This window comes from Melanotaenia boesemani, chromosome 3, assembly GCF_017639745.1.
Source record: "Melanotaenia boesemani isolate fMelBoe1 chromosome 3, fMelBoe1.pri, whole genome shotgun sequence".
Classification (NCBI taxonomy): domain Eukaryota; kingdom Metazoa; phylum Chordata; class Actinopteri; order Atheriniformes; family Melanotaeniidae; genus Melanotaenia; species Melanotaenia boesemani.
In genome coordinates, this window is record NC_055684.1 from 19,245,580 (window position 1) to 19,259,828 (window position 14,249).

General features: G+C 39.1%; 1 pseudogene; it reads left to right on the top strand.

Moving 5' to 3' along the window:
• The first annotated feature begins 418 nt into the window (after positions 1-418).
• Positions 419-14,081, top strand: LOC121636956 (annotated as a pseudogene).
• The last annotated feature ends 168 nt before the right edge of the window (positions 14,082-14,249 follow it).

A 14,249-nucleotide genomic window follows, 5' to 3' on the forward strand; every position in this document is an offset into this window, starting at 1 on the left:
GTATCACCAATCACACCAGCAGAAATGTTCCTTGGAATCCATTTCTACAGCTTCAGTGACACAATGAGAAACGCATCTTCAAGACAAGTCAGTGTAAACCATTTCAGGAACACATCATGTTCTTCAAAAAGGACAGCATTTGAGAATAACTGAAATGTATTGCCTACTGTAGATCATGTACATATGGACAAAAACAGCTAGTTGTGGACTGAGGATATGTGTTGTTGGTTGGATACAAATTTATCATCTTATCAACCCCTTTGCAAAATATCTCTATTGCACAGATTTTCTGGTATATTTTACTGTTCATCCACATGTGAGGAAGGGTCTTTGAAGCAAGCACCAACAGCATAAAACTTTTATGAATAAATTAAAGTTGTTAAACACAATATCCACGACAAAATACCCCCAAAAGACGATGCATAGGTTTCACTTTGACTGTGACTATATATATATATATATATATAAAGCTCCGAACAGGCAAGTGACTTTAAACCAATCAGCTTCTGCATATTTAGCGTCTTATACGCGGATGTTCTTTCCTGTTAATTACAAGTTATGAAATTCAAAGACAACTCGGTCCCTCCTTTTATGAAACGACAGACTTGTACAACAGCGCAGCTTCTTTCTTGTACAACCATCGTCAGTTTGAGGCAAAGAACAAGCAAATATGTCTGAGAAAGTTATCCAGACCAGTTCACCATCATGCATCTGCTTTTTTATCGGAAAAGAGTAAAAATACATCGGGATATCAGCGAACATGCCGTCTGGACACTAATAATCCGCAAAGTGTTCTCCATGTTGTTGGTACCTCTCTGAAAGCGAGTCTGGACAGGTGAGAGTCGCCGCTTCGCTCCTTAATTTATTGGGCTAATGAAAAATCACTATATTCACACATAATCATGCAAAATCAATCATAATCATGACATATTTAAAGTTGAAAAACATTGTAGTATTCTCTTGTGATGAAGCGTGATTCAGCCAGCGTTGTTGAAAAGTCTACACAAGCTGCTGTCCTGCGGCCAAGTCACAACAAAGCAGCCGCAAACACCCACTCTGTGCACAATGCACACAGAAAACAAGAACTTAGTCTTTTTTGTTGTTATTTTAATGCGTTTTTTAGTCCTTAACTTGCTGCCAGTAATAGACCTCGAATAGTTTCATAATTCACTGCATTGATTAACAAGTTTTGGGATTTTCTGAACAAACAATAAGAAAAATTTAAAAAAGAAAGTCGAAACAAGAAAATAAGTGGAAACAAAAAACATTAGCTTTCAAATATTACAAGATAAAGAGAATTAAAACCTTTTGTGGTGCACCACCCTCCATCTTGAGATGATTAATAATATCTAACTGATCAGCTGATCTTAATGATCTACAAGGCACACATGGCTGTAAAAAGACAGAAAGATACACAGAAAAGTTGAGTGACCTCTTTGTTTCCTCCTATTTCTGTTGTCTTTTACACAATGTGCTTATTTTTTTAATAAGGACTGTATTTTTGGTGTGACACCTGTTATTAAATATGAGCTAGTGGCTTGCTTGTACATACTTCACTTTCTCATGTTTAACGACACAACTACAAGCTGCTTTTGAAAAGAGAATTATGTTTCAGACTGTATGTGCAGAAGTCTTACATTTTCATTTTCCTTGTGTATTAACGGCAAAATGGGAAATGGGTACGGTGCTTTATTCAAACATAAACAAAACAGTGTTTTTCTGGAAGTGAAAACTGGATTGAAAATGAGTGAAACCTTGAAAGACCTTCAGAAAGCCTGAAGAACTATTCTTTTGGACCACTTTAAAAGGTGACATGGAACATGGAATATAAATCAGCATGGGGCTTAGGGCTATTAAACTACTTTATGTGTTAAATGTCCAGTGTTAGAATTACTGTCATCTAGTTGTAAAGATGGGGACAGCATGTTATAAATGTAGGTCACCGTCAGTGGTCAAATTTCTTCCAGACAAACATGTTTTCTTGTGAGTGAGTGAATCCCGTGGCCTCGGGTGCAGCAGCGACAGCACCACAGGTAACTACTTCATCACTGTTTACATGCGTGCTGCCTTCTTTTATGGTTCTTTTAAGGCATTACTTATCCCACACAGTACTCTATAACAAACAAACCAATCAATTAAAGCTGGCTCTGCAGGTCACACACACAGTCGTTTGTCCATTCAGAGACACCGTAGTAAAAATGGTGGCACAAATATGGCAGCTGCCATGTACTGTATGTGGACCCACCGCAATTAAATGTCTAATTTTAATGACTAAAAACATAACGGTTATAAGTGATTAGATACCAAGAGAAAAAAGTTTTTAAGGATGATATGAAAAATTTCTGTCATTGACATTTAATTTTGTTACACACTGAACCATTAATCAAAAACTGTCTGGCTCTCAGGAATGCCCCTCCCAGCTCCAAATTCTTCTCAGTGAAATGCACCCCCAGTGTTCAGTACACAATAACTCCACCACCCCAAAAGATGTCCCATCTCTCTCCCATCCCTCTCAATGGAAACTCAGTCCTACTGATCAACATGAGCCATGCCAGTCAACATGAAAATGATAGCAAGGTAAGTTAGACAGGTGTGTGTTGCCTCGTGGATTTCAGCCTTTGCTAAGGTATGAAGAAACTTTAACAGCTGTACCATGTGTCATTCACTGGACATTAACACACACTGGATTCATGTGAAAATGATTTGGCATTCAAATGAGGTAATTACATTTTTTTTCCTGAAACAGTGCCGTTATCTACCTGAAGATGTGAAAAGAAACATAGTCAAACACACTCTACTCTCAGTAATTGTAGCTTAATCTTCTGCTGGTTTGCTTTAGAGTCGTAGCTGAGGAAATATTGTGAGGAAGTCAAGTATTTAACCATTTCCTGCACATCAGCAACGTGTGTCTTTCTGTTACAAGCTGTCTGTTCGCTACTACGGAGACAACAGAAAGACCGTAGGGATAGCAGTCCTGCTCCTGACTGCTGTTGGTAAGTTCATTCATATGAAATAACATGAAGTATATAAATGATCATCAAATTTTTGATGGAGGAACCAGACAGGCTCACAGTCTGGAAAAAGGGTGGCATGAAAACAGGGTCTAGATTCTAGGAAACAGTGTACCGATTACTGTTGGAGTAGTTGTCTAATGTAAAAATGAAAGGAAAATTTGTTAAAGCAAACAGCCAAGGATTTTGTTAATAAACAATTGTTTACATAGGATGGTCCTGCATTAGATAACTTTTATCACTGCTGTGCAAACATTTATACTTCACTGATAATGACAAAAACGTATATACGTATAAATGCTGCATTATATTAAACACCATGGTCGTGTTAATGCAGAACATAGAAGTACATTACATGCTGTATTCACTTGCGCTATTACACTAAATATTTGAAATTTGACTGTTTATTCTTGAGGTGGCACCTTAAACCCCCCCCCCCCACTTTATTCTAGAAATAATAAAACAGTGAACCACAATTTGAAATTTTAAAATGCAATATCAATATATGATGAAGAAGACATGTCTGTCTCTCAGAGATCTCTCTGGATGTGGACGCTGACAGAGACGGCATTGTGGAGAAAAACAACTCCAGTAAGGTGATTCCAAATGTTTTGTTTACATCAAAGGAGAAGAAAGGTTCAGTCTTACACTGATTGTAACTCTGTTCATGGAATAAACTCTGCCCTAAATATTGCAGCAGAAAATATGTTGTGATTTTCAACTTTCCACCTTTTATGTATAACCAGATCTCCTTGTACAAGCTCCAGCAGGCAGCATCAGAGACACTTAAGTTTTGCTTTGAGAAATATGTATAAAAAAAAACTCAGGTAGAAAAATAAAAGTAAAATTGTTTCAGTAGTTTCAATTTACTTGTTGTGTGGCTTGTTGAACATCTGTTAGGGATCTTGGAAATGGGGTCCCAATGGGCATGGAGCCATCCTTTTGGTTGACTGTGACTCAGAGAAGACTAAAAAGAAAAAAACAGACAGCGAGGTTGATGACATCTCCAAAGTTTCTGGTAAACCAGGAGAAATGTATACGAGTACAAGTTTAAGGCATTATATCATGCACATACCAGTAATAATTATCTAGGATTAAATTTGACATTTGTTGGCATGATTTTTTGGTAATTTCCAGATCTTAAGGACATGTCACTCATGGTGCTGCGGATCAGAGGCCCTTCACGACCCCTTAAAGGCTACAAACTCACCATGCATATATCTCAGGGAGATGCAGAGAAAGTCCGAGTGTTCAAACCCAAATCATCTGGAGTGCCAAGTAATACCCTGCGTGAGTAAGAATGATAGCTGATAAAGCCACAAAGCATGTTGTGTAATGTGTATGTAATTCAGCCAGTGTGTCCAGGCTTCAAACCGATTTACTGAGGTTACTTAAAACTTATTACAATAATGTACTATTTTTTTCCCCCACAAATTAAGCAGCTTATAGTTCTTAAAATCTTAAATTTGCAGGGAAACTCTACAGCATCTTTATGAAGGACTATCTGCTGGTGCTGAGCAGTGAGGTTCTGTCCCAGGAAGTGCCTTACCTTGGAGGCACAGCAGAGATGAACTTTTATGTGGAGGGCCTCAGGTTTCCTGACAAAGACTTTGATGGACTCATCAGCATCAACCTCAGCCTGTTAGAACCCATCTCTGCTGTAAGACCTACAGTATAACATCCACAATTTAATGCATTTTAGCCATCTTATTACTATATAAGGTTGTAAAAAGGCATAACAACATAGTTTAATATCTTTTTTGTCAATATATATCTTACAAAACACAGAAATAATTCCTCTGCCTTCTACCAATAACTAATTACATTAGAATCAGTGGGCTGCCATTTTTCTGGCATTTGGGTGATTAAGTGCCCTGCTAATGGGCCCACAGTGGTTCATAGCTGTTGCCAGCCCAAGACTTAAACCCTGGTTCTCCAGACCCAAGTCCACCTCTGTAACCACCTTCTATTTGATCATGTTGTAGGAGAATTTAAAACACATACCCACAGCATTTCTCTGGCATGCTACCCATTTCTGGCTCAGGACCATGGTTTTGGGTTTGGAGAAGCTGATCCTCATCCCAGTAATCTCACACTCCAATGCAGACCTCAGGCAGTAGGAGTTTAAGATCACAGCCTGATTAAATTCTGTGTTACAACCCACTTTAGGAGAGGGCGTAACAAAAAGGTAAGCGGTGGACAGATGTTAAAGTTAAACCAGTTTTTATTGTTATGCACAAAAATGAAGATGAATTTAACAGGTGGCAAACAAAAACCAGTGTTGGGGTTGCGAAACTGCTGAAAGAAACACAAACGTTATCACTAAAGTCTAAAACCCGCCGGATGAACCAAACCAAGATTACACACACAAAAAGGTGAACATAGACCGGCATACCTATCTAGATAAACGTGCAGCAGTTTCAGTAATCTAAGTAACATAGATTCAATACCAAACACTCTAAACTAGCCCAACACAAACTACCATTAACATCTAAATTTTAAACACAAATGCTACTTATGCTGGGCTCACATTAAACGATTTTCATGATCGCAGACTAAAAACGGAAGTCTTTGGGAAATTTTAAGAGTCTTTTTGGAGTCACACCACGCAAGAACAAGAAGCGGTGATGAAACGTTGTCGGTGGACCGGAGGAAAGAGGAGCGGACGGTTATTAAGAAGTTAATGTCTGTTGTGGATCATTTATGTGTTACAGTATAATGATCTAACGATTGAGAGAAGAATAGAAACTCATTCATCCCTCCAGATGCTGATGAGTCGGTGTAACACCTGGTGGAGATGCAAAGTCACACTTAATAATGATGATGTCTAATTCCCTGGAGGGAAACTTTCCCCTTGCTTGTTTGCTGTGGGCAGATCAGCCCTGTTCTATATCAACTGTCCAACATTTCACAAAAAAAATGCTAAAAGAATCTAGTTGTAGTCTTGTAAATAGTGACCCCAAAAGATTCACAGTCTTTGTCAAATCTCAGTCTGAGACTAGTCTGAGACTTAAAACTCTAAACATTTGTCTTTAGATGTGAGCTGGTAGTTTTCTAGAGTCTTTTGCAAATCTTTTAAATGCTTCTGGTGTAAGCCCAGTCTAAAGCTGAACACACAACCAGTCAGCTTTAACCCTGCTGAAACCTCTAAGTAGTCTACATATCAAAATGCCACCACTAAGCACAGCAAACACACAGTCAAATACACCACCACAATTCTGCCAAGCTGAGGGGGAAACCGTCTGTGCTAACCAGCTTCTCCCTCCAGAATGAACACAGCAGCAGTCCTTTATTATGAGCCAACCAGAGCGGAGGAGGCGAAGGACTAGCCACTCCTAACAGACGTCAGGGCCTGGCACTTGCATGCATGACAAGCCTCAGGTGGCAGCAATGAGCGGCGTCCGTAACATCCTGATTAAGCCGCTTTTACTTGGCCTACTGGTAGCTATTAGCTGCTTCCAGAGTCCCGCCAGCCAAAAAGGCCCAATAGGATTTCTTATTCAGCTTCACTGCCGGTGTCCACCGACAGGTTTGGGGGTTACTCCAATGACAGGCGCTGACTACCAAACAACCGCAGCTTCGGTTGACCACCCTGACAATGGCAGCATGCAACATGGCCGATTTAGACTCAGTGTCAAAGTTCTGTCTGAAGTGGGAGTTGAAGCTCCTTCTGACTGGGTCTTTACTAGACCTTCCCTGCAGATCACAAAAACTTTAGGCCTGTTAGTCCTCCCCCACCATTGGAGCCAGCTCACCACCTGTTGGTGATCAGTTGACCTAGGATCATTGGGGAAAACAAATCCCTCCACAATGACAAGGAGGGGGAATAATCAGGTGGTCATAAAATTTGGACTATGAGAAAGAGTTAACAATTTTATGTGAGCACAAGCTTACTGGAAAGAAGAGATTTAACAACAAACAAAACAAACAAACAAACAAACAAAAAACAAAACAACAACAAAAAAAAACTGCTATATACCTGTTATCTAGGATTCAAGGTTTAGTTTTAGTCAAACCAACATATTTAAACTTGTTTAACACATGATTTGAAATGTATTCGGCTACACTGCATTACAAAAAGACATGAGAACAAATAAACAAAGATTACTCATCATCGTCTTTCAAAATTTAACAGGGCCTTCCTGAGACGCCCATTTTCACAGACAAAGTTGTCTTCAGAGTGGCTCCATGGATCATGACACCCAACACCCTCCAGCCTGTGGAGGTGTTTGTCTGCAGGTTAGATTGGACTTGTAAATATTTAAAGATGATTGTGACCATAGATGAATCAATAGGATGTGATACTGTTACAAATTCCTTTTAACATTAACTCATACTTTTAAAAAAGCTGTGCATGAACATGACTGTACAGTTATTGTTGTTGATATTGCTGATTCTTTAGACACTTGACTCTTTAATGTGATTATTTCTTAAACATCAAAATTTGGTTTATACCAAAGAAGATAATTTTACTTTGGTAGAATTTAACAGATGCATTTACAGGCAAAATATTGCTGAATAAGAACTGCATGCCTGCTTGGTTTCAGGGTATCTGATAACCACAATTTCTTAAAAAGGAATGAGCAGTTTTGTTGCAAAGTGTGGATACAATCTGAAGATTTGCAAGGAGGAAATGAACAGAGGAGACCGCTGGATACAGGTGGGAAAAACTTCAAATGTGTCACATGAGTTTTCAAGTTCACCTCTCATAGACAGTTTATGTACTTATTTCTACATGTATTATACAAATTCACTTGAGCTGCTTTTAAATCCATAATTTCAATTGAAATATTTTTAATCAATTCATTGTTAATCATTGATATGATAGAAACGTTACATTTATTAATTCAGATTTTGAAAAGTCATAGAAGGCTTAAACAGCAGCTACAGCAGCTGTGTTAGGTTTTTATAATGGTAATGAACTAAACCGTTATAAGGAGATTAAAGGTGCAGTGTGTAACAAAATCAAAGGTCACTGACGGAAAGGAATTATCTTAAAAAACTACTGCTATCTAATCATTTTACTAAAATAACTTATGTTTTTATTTTCTCAGAATGAGACATTGATATTTATCTGGGTCCACATACATGGCAGCTGCCATATTTGTGCCACCATTTTTACTACGGTGTCTCTGAATGGACAAACAACTGTGTGGAGTGAAAACCTTCTGAGTTTTAAAACTGCAGAACTGGCTTTGTTTGATAGTTGCTAGAGCAGTGGTTTTCAAACTTGGCATCGGGAGATAATTTCAAGGGTTCACCAGATAATTGTAAAAAAAATATGTAGCCTACATTTATCAAATACATTTAGGATTTTTTTTTACCAGGGCTGTCAAAATTAAACCATTATTGAATAGCAATGGGCAAGGCAAGTTTATTTGTATAGCATAACTCAATGACAGGGTGATTCAAAGCGCTTTACAGAAACATTGAAACATCAGAAAATAGGAAGCATAATTTAAAATTAAAGCCGCAAGCGGCATCCATCGGGTCCGAGCGGCCTGGACCCCGCCACCCGATGTTGCCATGACAACAGGTGGTGTAATGCGTTAAGGACCCAGCCTGTATGAATCCTGTCAAGTTTGGTGCAGATCCCACGTATTACTATGGAGATATAAGCAAACCGTGTTTCATGGCGAGAAGGCATTTTTCCGTCGGTTGCCACGGTTACACGCTTTTTCCTATTAGAAAGATTTGAGGAGCGTTTGGTCCCCAACTTGTCAGGAAGCTTCCCACCAAGTTTGGAGTCAATCGCACTAATCCCCTCAGACTAGTTCGTTCAAATGGCAATGAAATCTAAGATGGCGGGCACCCCGTTGCCATGGTAACAGGTGTTCGATTGACTTCTTTGCTGGACTTGGGGTGTCAAACGTATGAATACTGTGAACTTTGGTGCAGATCCCATCTATTTCTATGGAGATATGAGCAAACCGTGTTTCATGGCGAGAAGGTCATTTTGCGTCGGTTACCACGGTAACACGCTTTCTGCTATTAGAAAGATTTGAGGAGCGTTTGGTCCCCAACTTGTGAGGAAGCTTCCCACCAAGTTTGGAGTCAATCGCACGAATCCCCTCAGACTAGTTCGTTCAAATACGATGTGTGTAAAGTGGAAAAAATGGCAAAAAAATGGCCGTTCACGCCAAGATGGCGGGCACCCCGTTTCCATGGCAACAGGTGTTTCATTGACTTTTTTGCTCGACTCGGGGTGTTACACGTGTGTGGCAAGTTTCGTCGTCCTACGTTAAAGTAGACGTTCCCGGACCCCATTCTATGAGGTATTTTGTTGACTTCTAGGTGGCGCTGTTGAGCCATTTTTGCATTGAAGTGTGTGCAGACCTTAGAACATGAAAATTTGCTCGGGTCTTGATGTGTGTGCAAAATTTCACAACTTTTCATGGGTGTTAAGGGGGTCAAATTTGGCATAACGTCGCTTAGAAGAATAATAATAAACATTTCAGGAACAATAGGGCCTTGCCATACTTTGTATGGCTCGGACCCTAATTAAAACAAAAGAGAAAGGAAAAAGAAAGAACAGATAAACACAGTATTAAAACATGATCTGGCTTAAAAATTAATGCTTGAAAGAAACAAATGTAGATTTGGACTTTTAAATAAACCTATTCACATACAGCAGAGAGCATGTGGGTCTTTAACTTGGATTAAAATAAACTGAGTGTTTACCTGATCAATCATTGAAATGAGCACTTTCATTTTTTTAATACAATAACACATAAACAAAAAAGTTAGTACACATTCCATATTAAAAATCTGAATTTGACACTATCTTCACAAAAGACGCTGATTTTAGGCATGTAGGTGTCTTTTTTTTTACAGCGGTGAACCACCAAAAGCCACTTTATCCTCATTTATGAAAATTCTGTTTTCCAGCTTTACCTGTAGAGGATGCTGCAGGATGACCCGTTTGATACATCGCACAATTATTCACTAAGTTGTCGCGTGGGGTTCACGAACAACAATCTTATCTTGGGGGTTGTGGCTCAGAAAGTTTGAAAACCATTGTGCTAAAGGACTGCTTGGGATAAGTAACACCATAAAAGGCTCATAGAAGAAGACAGAGCACAAGTACACAATGTGGAAGTACCTGTAGTGCTGTAATTGATGCACCTAAGGCCACTGGATCCACTTGCAGATGGAAACGTGTTTGTCTGGAAGAATTCTAGTTGCTGGCACTATCCTTTCATAACTGTGCTTGGCATTTAAAGTCATTTCTTTGCCCATCTTTACTAATAGATATCAGTTACTCTTGCACAACGTACTTTTAAATAAGAGAGTGGCAGCAAGAAAAAAACATGCTCATAAAAAGACAACCCAGATCAGCAGATCTAGTCTATCTGGAAAAACCAGTGACTCCAGATGGTTTGAGTACAATAACATAGAAGATGACATCCAAGCGTGGGAAGAATTGACATTTTGCAGGCTTGGGGAAGCAGAAAACCAGGTTACCATTTATTTTTTACCCAAAGATAACCAGCACACTAAACACTGGAACTTTCCTCAGGGTGGGCCAACCCCTTTGCTTGGCAGCACTCATATACATTTATCACGAGACACTGCCCTCTCAGTTCAAATCTCCAAAATGGTTCACAGCACAGACATTTGGAAAATACATCAACAGAATGATTAGCAAAACATGATTATATTTAAACAGTTTCTGCTCATCATTTTACAGCTTGTGGAATAACAACTCAAACATAATCATTAAGAACAAACAGTTTTGAGTGTCTGTCTTTCTACCTCTAATTACATCCACTTCACCATCCAATCAAGACAGAGGGCATACACACATGCTACTAGAGAGCTGTATTGAAGGTGGCCATCCTCCTTGAACAATGATTAAAATTGCCTCCTCATAAGACACCTTCTGAAAAGCGATGACTGCCATTGATATTATAATTACAAATAAAGAAAAAAAAATTGGATGATGTGCCCATTATTCACCTTCCCATACAAAAGGTTAACATGAAGCGTAGGAGGGAGCTAATTCTCCTAACACAGACAAAAAACAATCAAATAAATAAACAAAGAAAAGAACTCTTTAATAAGAACTGAGACATGAGATAAGCAGAAATGTAACTAATATGTACTTTTCAGGATGAACTAGAATTTGGTTACATTGATTCACCCCATCATCGGTTCCTGTTGTTCTGGATTCACCAAGAGATCGAGGTCTCAGGAAATTTCCATATGAGGATCTACTGGTGAGAGAAAAACTTGACATGTTTGCAGAAAATTTGGTTCATGACATGATTCAAAAAGTATGATGTGAGGTTTCTCGACTCTTGGACATCAGTATGGAAAAAAATTGATTGTATGCATATGCAAATGATATACAGGTCAGCAGAAAAGACAAGATCTTGAAATAATTTTGTGTTCACAGGGCCCTGACTTTGGCTATGTGACAAGGGTTGCAGAGAGGAAAGATGTGACCGGTTTGGATTCGTTCGGTAATCTGGAGGTCAGTCCTCCTGTCACTGTAAATGGCAAAAATTTCCCCCTGGGCAGAATCATCATCGGGGTGGCTTTCCCCACGTGAGTAACACATCACAGATTAGTTCCTATCTTATGCAGAGTAGTTTATATGATTAATACATCCAGTTTCTTGATGTGGAGCAATAAAACGAGCAGGTGACAGGGTTTGTGCAAATCAATTCTTTTTGTCTTTTTAAGGGCAACTAAAGGTCGAAACATGACCAAAGTAGTTCAAGACTTCCTGTGGGCTCAGAAGGTTCAGGAGCCCATTGCCTTATTTTCTGACTGGCTCCTCGTTGGCCACGTAGATGAATTCATGACTTTTGTTCCTGCACCAGACAGAAAGGTAAGTGTAGCATTTCATCCAAATACCAAACTTCAGAAATACGGGTGAGAGATAAATTAAAGACAAAACCTGTATACAGTGTCATCTGGGCCTCCATGTATAACCAGAACAGCTCTGATTTTCTTGGCATGAGAGATATTAATCTGTGGCTCTCAGCTGGAGGGATTCTTCTAAAAGATTTTCTATTATTTTATGAGTTAACGGAGAAAAATGTTGTTCTAAATCTGTAATTGGAAAAAGTGGATGCAAACCATGTCAGTGAAATGTACCTCCAGCATAGCAGAGTCACCTGATCTGCTCACTGTAGGTGCCAACAGCTCAGAGATTTCCTTTAATTTGTCCCCCTTTTTTTAAAAGGTTTCCTGGTTAAAATGTCCATGCAGTTACATTCACTGTGGAATTGTATAATCTCTCTTTACCTTTCTTTATCTTTACTTCTTTTGTTCCTGGTCACAGGGTTTCCGTCTGCTGCTGGCCAGCCCAGACGCAGTCTACAAACTATTCAGAGGCTTACAGAATGATGGACATGGACAAGCCAAACTGTTTGAGGGTACAGAAGGCATACTGATTTCAGTATTCAAAATTTTATGTTAAAATAACTAATCTAATTGTATTAATTATGTACAATGTTTGCAAAAGGTCTAATAGATGAAGAACCAGTGACAGTGGAGGAGATACTAAATGATGAAAGACTCCAGGCTGAGAATAACTATGTGCAGGTAAGCAGGACTGTCATCAACATGCATCACAGTTCTACACAGACAGAGAACATTGGAGTCAACTCTCTAATTTCAACTGTGGGACATTCTCAAACAAGTTCCACTCTATAGGAAAGCTTTCCGTGAGATGCTACAACATAGCTGCAGAGATTTGTTAAAGTGCATCTACTGACCGCTAGCAAAACCAAGCATGCTGCCAGCTTTTTGTTTAATCTAAAAAATGTTGGATACAAGTAAGAATAGGATGCTGTAGAAATAAAACTAAGACTTTAAATTATGACTGAAAGCCTAACATTTACAACCGTCTCAACTTACAGCTATAATTTTTGGGGGGCACGCTGAAACAAGCACCACTCTGTGGAAAAGCTCCCTGTGAGATTTTTTAAGTTGGCTGCAGATCTGCTCCCATACACTCACAACATCAGCTTCCTGATTTCTGGGGAATTATTTACGACTGATTTGGCAACAAAAATGAAGCAACCTTTGCAAGTTCAGGCAGCTCTGCTGTCTAATCTGGGTTGTTCATTTAAATGGTACACTTTCTGCTTGCTCTCTGTTTCATTTTTGCTGCCTTGCCACTGCTGCTATGCAGCACTATAACCCCCAATTTAATTTGATGCCTTTTCATGCAACTGTTGCTCCTGCTGCTCAAACAAAATATGCTACCTTTTTTTTCTGCCCCAGCAATCACCTCCCGTAGACTCTAATATCAAATTGAGGAAATTTGTGCACAGTGATTGATGGAATCAGAGCCTGATACCAAATTTAATCATATTTTTTATTAACATTCATGTGAGTTGTCTGACTGAAGTAAAGGTTGCATCCCTTAAGCTGACTGTAAAGAGGAATGTATGGGGGTATTTTTCTATCTTTAATCACCTAATCTTTAAACTTTTTTTAAAATGACTTTGATTTCTTTATGCCAGAGCTGCATTGACTGGAACAGGGATGTACTAAAGAGAGAGCTTGGACTGGATGATGATGACATCATTGACCTGCCAATCCTCTTCAAGCTGGAAAAATACAGAGCAGTGGCTTACTACCCTGACATGGTGGGTACAGAAATGTTTCTCTGAGACATCAATTTTCTGCTTTCAGTTGTAATTTAAGAGGCATTAAAGTTCTCAAAATTCATAAAAACATACATCAACTTATGTCACCTTTGCTGTCAAATTGATTTTATAGGTGAACATGATTGTCTTGGGGAACAACCTCGGCATCCCGAAGCCATTTGGCCCAAAGGTGAATGGATGGTGTGCCCTTGAGGCTGAAATGTGTTCCCTGATGGGGGGTCTCGGCCTCTGTTGTACATTCATTAATGACTTTGCCTCCTACCACAAACTGGTGGGAGAGGTGCACTGTGGCTCCAACGTCCACAGGGAACCGTTCGACTTCAAGTGGTGGAATCTGGAGTTTTGAACAAAAACTAAGAAAGAGAGGTTATTGTGGTAGTCCTTAAAACTGCAATTCATTTGTTTACGTATCTAGGCAGCCATTTATCATGAATTAGCTTATTTCTGAATTTTAACTGAATTATAATGGGCTTCAACTGAATTGAAACATTTTGCAAATTTAATAATCCATTTAATTTTTTGTCAACAAAATGGAGGCATCAAATGCTTTGTCCTTCCTGCAACCACTTCCCAGTAAAAGAAACTCCCCATTTCATCCCCTGAACAGGTT